This window comes from Thamnophis elegans, chromosome 7 (genome assembly GCF_009769535.1).
Source record: "Thamnophis elegans isolate rThaEle1 chromosome 7, rThaEle1.pri, whole genome shotgun sequence".
Lineage (NCBI taxonomy): Eukaryota > Metazoa > Chordata > Lepidosauria > Squamata > Colubridae > Thamnophis > Thamnophis elegans.
In genome coordinates this window covers 70,280,111-70,292,315 of record NC_045547.1, presented here as the reverse complement: position 1 = coordinate 70,292,315, position 12,205 = coordinate 70,280,111, and the positions used below count along the sequence as shown (strand labels likewise).

General features: G+C 42.8%; 1 protein-coding gene across 3 annotated transcripts in view; it reads right to left on the bottom strand.

Annotated features, from left to right (window-relative positions):
* Positions 1 to 12,205, bottom strand: part of CELSR1 (cadherin EGF LAG seven-pass G-type receptor 1) — a 184,874-nt gene that overhangs the window by 121,407 nt on the left and 51,262 nt on the right. The window lies entirely within an intron of this gene.

Here is a 12,205-nt window from a genome sequence, read left to right as displayed (position 1 = left end):
TTGCAGAGCCTGGTCCGACCTGGAAACGGCCAAAAGGAGGTGTTCGTCTAACCACTCTGCGTCACTTCAAACGGAAAGCCGAAGACATAGTCATGCGCCCATTCAATCTTAGCCGAAAATCATATAATAGCGACTGGCTGCACCACCTGACAACCCTAGCCCAGGACCGAAAACAGTGGCGCCAAATTTCCATGGAAGTCGCCTATACCCACGATGGGTGAAGAGGCGTCAAGTACAAGTACAAGTACCTATCATGGAGCCGACCAGTGACAGGGAGCTACAGCAGAGGGATGAAAGAACCACATGCGGCCCCAGAGCCATGGGTTGCTGACCCCTGCCCTATACTATTTCAGACAAATGGTTATCATCTTCTTAAAGACTTCCAGTGTTGGAGCATTCACAATTTCTGAAGGCAAGTTGTTCCACTGATTAATTGTTCTAACTGTCAGGGAATTTCTCCTAGATTGCTTCTTTTTCCTTGATTAGTTTCCACCCATTGCTTCTTGTCCTTTATAAAAATGTATATATTTTATTTCATAGGCAAATATTTCAAATGCAAAAGAGGAAAAAAACTATAAACACCAATCTCATAACTTTCATAGGCATAAATTTCATTAAATGTGTCAGTTTGTTCAACACTATGTAAAAATGAGAAATTAAATAAGCTGCTGACGATAATCCGGATTTATAAATAAAGTTGTTGAAATAGAGAAAGACAGAACATTCTTCAAACCATTGTATAACTGACAGAAAAGAAGATACCTGTAACCTTGAAGCATCCTCTCTTTTTTTGCTATTATGAATGCATGAAATGTTCTTTCCCATTAATCTGTTTATTCCCAAAACATTTTTTGAACAAGAACATAGTCATTTATAAAAACCCAAAGAATTTTCTAAAGTGATCTATGACATCATCATCTCTCTCTCTCTCTCTCTCTCTCTCTCTCTCTCTCACACACACACACACACACACACACACACACACACACACACTGTCTGAAGACATCTCCATGGTCATGTGGCCGACATGACTAAACGCTGAAGGAACATTGCTACCTTCCCAACAAAGTGGTCCCTATTGTATTTGAATTTTTACATGCTTTCAAACTGCTAGGTTGGCAGAAGCTGGGACAAGTAATGGGAGCTCACTTCGTTACGTGGTGCTAGGGATTCGAACCGCCAAACTGCCAACCTTTCTGATCGACAAGCTCAGCATCTTAACCAATGAGCCACCGTGTCCCTGTCTACCTACACTACCAGACCATTATTTTACCACCTGTTCCTTGCTTCAGTGTCAGTTCTTCCTCTCAAGAACATCCAGAAGTTGAGCTTGTATGTAATAGGAAAGGGGCAGCAACACTGAATCAGCAATTTGGGCCTCGGTATTTCTCAAAGTGGATGAAGGAACATTGGGGAACACAGTAAAATGGGATCCAAGAGGAAGCAACAAGAAGTTCTCTTCAGTAAGATTGACTGAGGCGAATGGAATGGGAGTGCAAATTCCAGCAATTGAATTGTTATTAATTTTAGAATTAATATATATCCCCATGTACATATGAGACAGTTCTTTCTAAGTGCCTTCATATAACAGGCCTCTTGGAGAGACTTTCTGCTAGCTGTTTACAAAGAAGTTTTCCAAGTTTCTGAATTTCTAAACACTTAAAGATAACCATTCAATCCTACTTATTTTTAATGTATGGATGCAATGATACAACTCTGGAAGAGATATTTATGAAAAAATGGTACTGGTATTTGGAAGCTGGAGCTGATGGGAGGATAAAAACTATTTCAAGTGATCTCAGGTGGATTACAAATTAATTGAACGATGTAGATGCTACACTGGTTTGCCTATCCTGATATTGTCCTGATCCAGGCTGTCCCGATAAAATCCCTTTTATCTAATTTAAAGTGAATTCCTCTCCAGCAAAGTCCCGGCCAACAGTCTTTCAAGAGATTTCACAACTACAGACCTATATCAGATTTGGAGAGCTGCCAGGCTAATATCTTCCAAAAGCCACTCTGTAGCAGACAATACTTGGCAAGAAGTCAGGAACAGAACTTCACTCTAATGAATTGAACCAATTGTCTCCTGCAAACTCCCCTCCACTTTCGCTCCTCTTTATTCCCTAATGGGAGGGGCCATTCACCATCCACCTGGTCGACCCTTGCTCCTTAGCTGTTTCTTCTCCTGGCAGCTCTGCGCATGTGCACACTGGGAATAGGCTCCAGCTGTTCTTCTGCCCCACCAATGTCTGACTCCGAAGGCAGCTGATAACTGTCAGACGGCCTCATCTCTGCCTCCAACACAGAGCACTCATTAGAGTCTTCCCCAGACTCCAGGATTGGCCCATGTTCCTCCCCAACCTTCTCACGGTCCGAATCTGCTGCCAGCTCTGCTGGCTGCTGGCAGGCCACAACACAAAGGTACACTTATTGCCATTATAAACAAGTCCATCCACCTTGCTACTCTTTGTCAGGACTTCAGTGTCTTCACTATTAATTGTAAGTTGGTTGCTGTGTCCCGTGTAGCTTCATTTTCTTTAAATTCTCGGACAGCCCTGGCCCCATCTCTGCCTCCGATGTAGAGCATTCGTCAGGGTCTTCCCCAGACTCCAGGACTGGCCTCACTGTCCAAATCTGTTGCCCACTGACAGGCTATAACAGGTATGTACCTTTTAGTCATTATTTCTAAACAATATAAATTAGAATGCACTAATCCATGTCCTCTCTTTTAGTGGCAAAAATCTTCTTTTTGAAAGAGGCATATGGAAAATGAGGAAGCTCTCCATTCGGGGGGGGGGGTTGTAAAATGTTTTGAACTTAAAACTTGATATTTTGAATGTTCTATTCCTACAATTGTGAAGTTTTGTTCTGAATTCAGTTCTATTTTTCCCTGTTCTCCGAAAGATTTGTTGTTATTTTTTTTAAAAAAAACCCAGAGAGTTAATAAGTAGATCAAGCAACATTTCTATTCCGGTAACATCATCTAGATCAGTGTTTCTCAACCTTGGCAACTTGAAGATGTCCGGACTTCAACTCCCAGAATTCTGGGAGTTGAAGTCCGGACATCTTCAAGTTGCCAAGGTTGAGAAACACTGATCTAGAGCAATGGGTTTCAACCTTCCTAATGCCGCGACCCTTTAATACAGTTCCTCATGTTGTGGTGACCCCCAACCATAAAATTATTTTATGTTTTCTGTATTTTTTCAAAAATATATGTTTTCCAATGGTCTTAGGCAACCCCTGTGAAAGGGTTGTTCGACCCCCAAAGGGGTCTTGGCCCACAGATTGAGAACCACTGATCTAGAGCTTTAGATAAGAGCAGCTACATACAGCACAGAATAAGAAGGTTATAATGCAAGTTATGATGGTATACCTTTCAACATCAATGAGCAGAAGACTTAATTTCAAGAAAGTAGAACTACAAGAAAGACTCCAGATGTTGCAGAGAAGTGCTAAGCAATAGCATAATTATTACTAATTAATGGGGATTCTAAACAGGAGCAAGAGGCACTGATTGCTTCAAAATCCCTCCAAATCAACACTAACCAGGTTTGCACAAAATGTGACTTCACCTTTTTCTCTTACAAGTTTTTTTTCCAGGAGTTTCTTTCCTATTGATTCTTGAAGGCATCATCCTTGTCATATGAGAAACTACGGAACTAATGAATCTTTACTATTTTTCATCATGCCATCTAGAGCAACGCTTTTGGCAGGGAAGTTGAAAGAATTAAATTCCCCTCAAAACTTTCCCCTCAAAATGTCTATGAAGATTCTCAATCATCTGGGTGATAGTTGTCCCAAAGGTGCTTTTTCAAAAGGCAACTGGATTTTCTTGATTCTGAGTTGAAGAAACTTCTTAGATAGGAAACAAAACAGCTTCAAAGAAAAACAAGGAAGTCCAGTTGCCTCTTGAAAAAGCACCTTTGGGTTTCGCCTTAAAAATTGAGAAGTAAGGAATGTCGTCATTTCTTGTCAAACATATAAATGGACACCAATATACAAATAAGGAAGTGAAAAATAGTAAATAAATCAGAAGTTCATGTTTAAAAATAATTACTTAAATTATCCATTGTTTTATCTCTGCATTACTAATCCAAGAAGTTTCTGAAAATTTCATATTTATTTATTTTAACAACCAATGTTTCAATGGACAGACTTTATTTTTAAATTGTTTAGTGATTTTATTTTTGCGTCCTCTCTTGGTATTCTTAATTGTTTTAAGTTCCATAGTGGAAAGTGAAATACAAGTTAATCTAATACATTAAATAAATAAGCAATCTTGCTTTTAATTATAGCTATTGCTTTTCTGATTACATTTCCAGCAGGCAAAAGCAGAAGAGAATAATACAAATTTGGGAAATTTGTAAAATAATTGATCTACTGCTATGGGAAAATACATAACACCTTAGAAACAATACTTGCAAATTATGTACAGACCTGAGTCATAGAATGCACATAATTGCTAAACGGTGGGATGAAACTCACCACTGGAAGGTACTGCTGGAAGGACATAAAGTGAAGCAGACATAACAGAGAAAGTGGAGGTGAAATATAGATTTAAAAAATCACTACACCTTTACCAAAATGCATAAAACCAAGGATGAAAGCCTCCTTGAATGCATAGGGACAAGAGGAAAAAAGAATGGCATTGACATAGGGATATATTACAGGACACCCAACTAAGCAGAAGAAATAAATGAAACCAGCATGATTGCATACAGAACTCTGATAAACTGAAAGACAAAAAGGATAAGTATAAAAAATGGAAAGAGGGACATATAAGTAAAGCAGAATATTGCATATATCCCAAATATACAAAAATGAAATCAGGAAAGTTAAGGCTAAGACTTGGAACAAATGTCAAAAATAATTTTAAAAAATTCTTGTAAAAAAACAAGAAAAAAGTCAACAAAACAATTGGTCTACTAATGGCAAGGAAGTGATAGGTAGCAGGGAGAAAGCAGAGCTGTTTAATTCATTCTTTTTATCTGTTTTCACACAAAAGGAAATAATAGCACAACTTGGTACCAAAAACATAACCGTAAAAGACAGAATGGGAAAACAAATTAATATAGGCAAGAAAATGAATCCTGACAAGTTCAAATCCCCAGGATTAGATGGATTACATCCCAGACTGAGAAGGAGCTTAGAACCATTGTATCATATTTTTCAAAGATCCTAGAACACAGACAACTACCAGAAGACTGAAAAAGAGCTGATGTGGTTGTTTCCCATCTTCAAAAAAAGAAAAAAAAATGGATCGAGGAAACTACAAACCAATCAGCCTGACATCAATACCCGGGATGATCCTAGAAAAGATAATCAAGCAACAGATCTGCAAATACCTAAGAAGCAAACAAAGTTATAACCAGAAGCCAGCACAGGCTTGTCAAAAACAGATCCAATATTTTTTCATTCTTTGACAAAGTAACTTAGCCAACATCCCAGAAGATAGGCTCAAAATCCAGAAGCCAACACAGGCTTGTCAAAAACAGATCCAATATTTTTTCATTCTTTGACAAAGTGACTTAGCCAACATCCTAGAACAGTGGTCCCCAACCTTTTTATCGCCGCGGACCAGTCAGCCTTTGATAATTTTACCGTGGCCCGCTGAGCGCGCGCAGGGATGGGGGGATGTTGTTCGCGACCCTGCGCCCCTGCCTGCCCACCACCTCCGCCCACAGGGCTCCCGCGAAGCGGTTCTGGGCACTAGCCCAGAGGGCGGTCATTGGTCGGCGTCCTTCAGAGGTGCGGGGAAAGGTGCATGAGCCTGTTCAGGGTGTCCAAGTTCCGGCACGCCGAGGCCAAAGTGGCCCGCAAGGAGGTGGGTGGGCGGGCGTGGTCGTCAGCCGTGCTTACCTCCGGATTATCTCCCCGGTGAACCGCCACCCCCACCTGCCGGGACGGGCGGCGGTTCCCTCCTCGCCCCCTCCCCAGGTGGGCTCCATGGGGAGGAAGGGAGTGGCTCTGCCCTCGGCCTCTCGGCGATCCCACTGAAGAGGAACGCCAGTGCTTCCGGAGGCCCGCCCGGCTGCTGGCTGAGCCATGCTCGCATGGGCGCCTCCTGAGACACAGTCAGGCCTCACCCAGGGGAGCCGCGGCCGCCCTCCCGGCTACTTCTTGGCCGCGGGGCAGCTCCGACGAGCCGAAGGGAAGTCACCGGGACTGCATCCGGGGAAGCCTCGCCCTGCAAATTAGCCGGTCGGGGGGCGAGCAAGGCGGCTTCCCTAAGAGCCCCTCGCTGCGATGAGGCTGGCTGGGCTGGGACCGTATGCCCGCTGCCAACTGGGCTGGGGCCGCTCGGCAGGTGCCTTGTCGCTTTCGCTGCAGCCGGAAAGCGGAGCTGCCGGGGTTCACAGGCCATGCAGCAGCGGGGGATGCGCCGAGCATCGCATGTGGCGAAGCCGGAGCCCTGGCTAGGGAGGGCGGGTTAGCCCTCCTCTCGGCGCCGGAAAAAGCTTCGAAGAGCCTCTTCAAGCGGAGCCGCCTTGGCCGCTGAAGCTTCCGGCTGCAGAGGAAGCGCCCGAAGGGCTGTTTCTGCGAGGCTCCCGTTCTCTGCGTTGACGCCTGTTTTGTTCTCGGGGCTTCCGTTTCCCCGCAGCGCGGCCGCCTGGGACAGCTAACACCCGGCTTCCGCGGCCCGGTGCCAGGTACTCCACGGCCCGGCACCGGTCCGCGGACCGGGGGTTGGGGACCACTGTCCTAGAAGATAGGCTCAAGATCCAGAAAAGTCTCAACAGACTCCAATATTTGAGGGACTGCCACAAAGAAGGGGGGGGCATCCACCTATTTTCCAAAGACCAGAAGACAAGAAGCAATGGATGGAAACCATTTAAAGAAAAAACCAACCTAGAACTAAGACAAAATTTCCTGATAGTGGAACAACTTGTCTTCAGAAGTTGTAGGTGCACCATCAGCGGAGGTTTTTAAGAAGAGATGGGTTAATTATTTGTCCAGAATCTTATAGGATCTCCTGCTTGTTCTGACGTTGCACTAAAGGAATTCCAAGGTCCCTTCCAACTCCATTATTCTGTTTTTCTGTTAAGTCTCCTTAAATGCAATTAGAAATTGTGTTATATTTTGCAACTACTTGTTTTTAAAATTGAAAGCTGAGTATCTTCCGAAAAGAAATATTTCGGACTAAGAGAGGAACATGGAATATTAAATATTTATTACTCATTAGAGATAGGCCTATTTTGAAAGGTCCTTATCAAATAGCTTGTCAAATAATCAATAGTGTCTTTCACATTTAGCACTGAACATTCCGAAATGTGAATACCAACCAGATGCATAGTTTGAATTCTTCAAAGTGCTCCATAGCTGCTAGAGAGATTCCTTATTCTCTTAGCACTATCTAGATGCTAAAAAAATAATCAGTATCAAACTTAGACAAATAAAACCCATTCACCTGAAGAGCTGCCTAAGGCAAGCAGATACCTATTCACTCCTCCAAATATTCTCAGTTTGCAATGCTGAAATAATAGTGGTCACCATATTTAGATTAATTAGAAGTTTGAAATACAGGACGTTCAACCAAAATAAAGGGTTCCCACAAAAGGCCAAATAAAAAGCTGTTTCTGTGATGTGGGTTTGTTTTAATGGAGGGAGAAATACAGGGTAGCATTTTGGTAAGCAAAATTTCAGAGCAGAATTTCTTAAAAAGAGAGAGCGGAAAAATTACAGAAATTGCTGTCTTTCAAGTGCTATGGTTTGGTAACCTATTTTACTGTTACATTAAGTAAAGGAAATATTGAAGCTTCATTTAAGAAAGACGTACAATTCGGATTCATGTGAAATACAGAAACCTCCTGACAGTTTGATCTTGCTCAATTCAGCTATTTTTGAGTTTTCAGGGATAGAAAATGTCAGTGGTGGGTCCGTGGCGATGTCAGCCTGGCATCGCCCACATGGACGCACGCGGCACGCGTATGCGTTGTAGCTGCAAATGAAGCTTCTGCAAGCCTCTGTGACGCTCCAGCTGCTTGGTGAAGCATTGCGCAGGCGCTGTACGCGCCATGCACATGTGCTGAAGCACCGAAAGCTTTAAAACATGGTAAGGAGCTCCAGTGGATGGGCGGGGCCTCCAGAGCACCATACCGTACCGGGACGTACTGCCTGCAACCCACCACTGGAAAACGTATACCTGAATGCAAAATAAATAGAACAGAAATAAAAAAAAATATGCAGTATACATTCATAATGAGTGCAGTGGTTAAGGCACCAAGCTAGAAACAGGGAGACATGAGTTCTAGTCCTGCCTGAGGCCTAAAGGCAGCTGGGTGACTTTCAGGGGTGGGTTGCTATGGGTTTGCCCGGGTTCTGGAGAACCCATAGCTAACGTTATGGCTGGTTCAGAGAAGCTCCAAATCCCACCCCTGGCTGGCACTGCCCCATGCGGAGTCTCCACATGGCCCGTTTTGGATGTGAGGTAAGTGCAGGGCCTGTGTGGAGGCTCAGGGAGGGGGGAAAACGGGCCTCCTGTAAGTTCCAGAAGTCCAGAAACAGGCCTGTTTCTGGCATCTGGAGGGCCTCTGGCCCCTGGGGTGGGCAGTTTTCACCCTCCCACAGGCTTGAGGAAAGACCTCAGAGCCTGGGAAAGGCGAAAATGCCCACGCCCACAACCATGATGCAGGAGGCTAACTAGGCCACACCCACCATTGCCATGCCTACCCAGCAACTGAGCAGAAAATCCGTTGCTGAAATTTTTGAAGCCCACCCCTGGTGACTTTGAGCCAGTTGTCTCTCAACTTTAGGAAGAAGGCAAGCCTCTTCTGGAAAACATGCCAAGAAAACTTCAGGCAGTAGGCAAAAGTCAATCAACACAGAGTAGAAATTTCATCTGCACACACACCCCACTGCCCGCTATTGGTTCATATTCAAATCCTAGCTTAAACTTTATCTATGAATGCTGACATATATATCCCTGTGAATATGTTTATCTCATTTCTATACTTGGTTCCATTTATATAAATCAAAAGGAAGCTATTTCATCACCGTTGGTAACAGGCGCTGTCTATTCAATAATGTTTGAAAAAAGGAAATTATCTTTCTCTTTAGGGACTATAGCAGAGATCTACAAAGCCTTTATTACAATAGAGACAAGTTTGGAACCACTTGGAGCTGTTAAAGATACCACTCTGTGGAATCATGAAGAGTGTTACTAAATTAAGAATATGACCTCATTTGAAGGAAAAAATATTTGGAACAAAAACTATATTTCCTAAATTGTAAAAAAAAAAAGGGGGCAGAAGTCAATTTCTTTGCCATAGACAGGAAATACAAGCTGCATGAAAATCATCACTGCTTTTACATCTCTGCTGCATTCTCACCCTTTTTTTTACTAAAATAAACACACCTTTTCACCAATGGAATTATATTGGACAATGTAATCTATATAGGAGAGTAGATACCGTGTTTTCCCCAAAATAAAACAGGGTCTTATTTTCTTTTGACCCCCGAAATAAGTGCTTGGCCTTATTTTTGGGGAGGTCTTATTATTTTTGAGGTGCAGGAGGCAGCAAATGTGGTCACCTCATGGCTGCTGCTGTGTTGAAATATTTTTTGGGGAGGGATTATTTTAGAACATGCGCTCAAAAGTCCAATTGGGCTTATTATCCAGGGAGGTCTTATTTTTGGGGAAACGGGGTAAATATAGAAGTAAAAATCTGCAAGTCTACAAATTCGGAATTTGATTTAAAAGAACAATCTCTCTGCCATTCCATTCCTGCTGTTATCTGAAAAAATGACGTTATTTGAATATGGAATAAACATTTTAAATTCTGGTTTTGATATTTAAATATTTTCACTTTCTTCTAGTATTAAACATATACTTTATTCTTTATTCATTTAACCATTCTGATTAGCATTATGTGTGAGAACCAAGTAAATTGTAGCTTGCTCGACAAACCATGCTTAAGCAAATTGGTATGTAAATCTAATTAATACAGCTTACAGCTCATGCTCCTTTGCTTCCTTCTATTTCTTCCCTTCTCACCTCATTTTTGCAAATCTCAGTTTGCAAAAATTTGTGAAACTTGATTTAACTGCCTGATTGTGAAGAGGACTGTCCATGGTTATTTAAAAAAAACAATTAAACAGAACAGTATGCCACTGCAAAGATTTTACATTATTTTCATGCACCAATGGTAAGTAGCTATACAGACATAAATATATACATATATACCAGTGGTGGGTTTCAAAAATTGTTCGAACCTACTCTGTGGGTGTGGCCTCCTTTGTGGGAGTGGCTTGCCGCCCATGTGACCGGATGGGAGTGGCTTGCTGCCCATGTGACCGGATATGAAGATGCCAACGACACTTGTCAGAACCACCTTAAATTACCTCACAGACAGCACTGGCATGCATAAGAATAGGATGTAAACTTGTTTTTGAAAAGGCATCTTTGGTTTGCGTTAAAACAACTTCAACACACGCAATGTTCTGATTGCACCACAAACGCAGCAGTCATCCTTACCTTTCACAGAGGCACTGAGTTTTATAAATATGAGCATGATGGGGTAGAATAATCATATCCAAGGACCAGTGGTGGGTTTCAAAAAAAATTTGGAACCTCTTCTGTAGGTGTGGCCTGCTTTCCGGGTCCACTGGTGGAACCTCTTCTAACCGGTTCGGTAGATTTGACGAACCGGTTCTACCGAATAGGTGCGAACTGGTAGGAACCCACCTCTGATATATACATACATACATACATACATACATACATACATACATACATACATACATACATCTGTATATGCTTAGTATACACTTAGTATACGCTGAGGGAATATCAGCCCTATAAAAATATCAGGAGGGATGCGGTGGCTGAGTTGCTAAGACACTAAACTTGTCGATCAGAAGGTTGGCTGTTCAGCAGTTCGAATCCCTAGCATTGCATAATGGAATGAGTACCCATTACATGTCCCAGCTTCTGCCAACCTAGCAGTTCAAAAGCACATAAAAAATGCAAGTAGAAAAATGGTGACCACCTTGGTGGGAAGGTAACAGCGCTCCATATACCTTCGGCATTTAGTCATGCTGGCTACATGACCACAGAGGCGTCTTTGGACAGCGCTGGCTCTTCTGCTTTGAAACGGAGATGAGCATCGGCCCACTAGAGTCGGGAACAACTAGCACATATGTGTGAGGGGAACCTTTACCTTTACCTAAAACATATCAGACTAACATAGACACCATGCAGACCTAAATCTATTTTTATTGCAACTGCTATACCATGGTATCTTAATCTTTCAAATCTGAATATGCTTCCTTTCTTCCCTCTTTCATCTTCATGAACTGGGAAAGTATGTGTGTGGTATTGATGTAATTTTGCAAGCCACTTTCTTGCCCTGAGGTTCAAATTTTATTTATTTGATTGTTTCCTTGATCCTCCCCACTGACTTTCAAGGCCACCCTCTTTATTCACTGTAAGGAAGCTGGACTGGATGAAGATGTGTATGACTGTAAAACAGAGGAAGAGACATCAATAATGTACTGTGCTGATGGTACCTGCTTGACAACTTAAAATGCAAAGGATCTGGAAGCTCTACTAATGAAAGTCCAAAATCCCAGTAAACACCATGGAACTAAGATTAAAGAAAATGAAGCGACACCAGACACAACAACCAATTTACAATTAACAGTGAAGACACTGAAGTCCTGACAAACACTGGCAAGATGGATGGACTTGTTTATAATGGCAATAAGTGTACCTTTGTGTTGTGCCCTCCAGCAGAGCTGGCAGCAGATTCGGACCGTGAGGAGGTTGGGGAGGAACATGGGCCAGACCTGGAGTCTGGGGAAAGCTCTAATGAGCGCTCTGTGTTGGAGGCAGAGAGGGGGCCAGAGCTGTATGCCAGTTATCAGCTGCCTTCAGAGTCAGACATCAGTGAGGCAGACGAACAGCTGGAGCCTGTTCCTAGTGTGCACATGTGCAGAGTTGCCAGATTAAGGGAACAGCTAAGGAGCAAGGGCTGACTTGGAAATAAGGCCACTGGTGGATGATAAATGCCCCCTCCCATAGGGAATAAAATAGGAGTAAAAGGGGAGTGGAGTTTGCTGGAGACAATTAGTTCGCTTAATTGGTTTGTGACTCTCAGAGGCTCCTTGGCAAGTTTTGAAGATATGGCAGCTTTCCAAGCCAGATAAGGTCTGTGATTGTAAATTCACCCTTGAAATACTTTGCTGGGTGTGAATGAGAGGA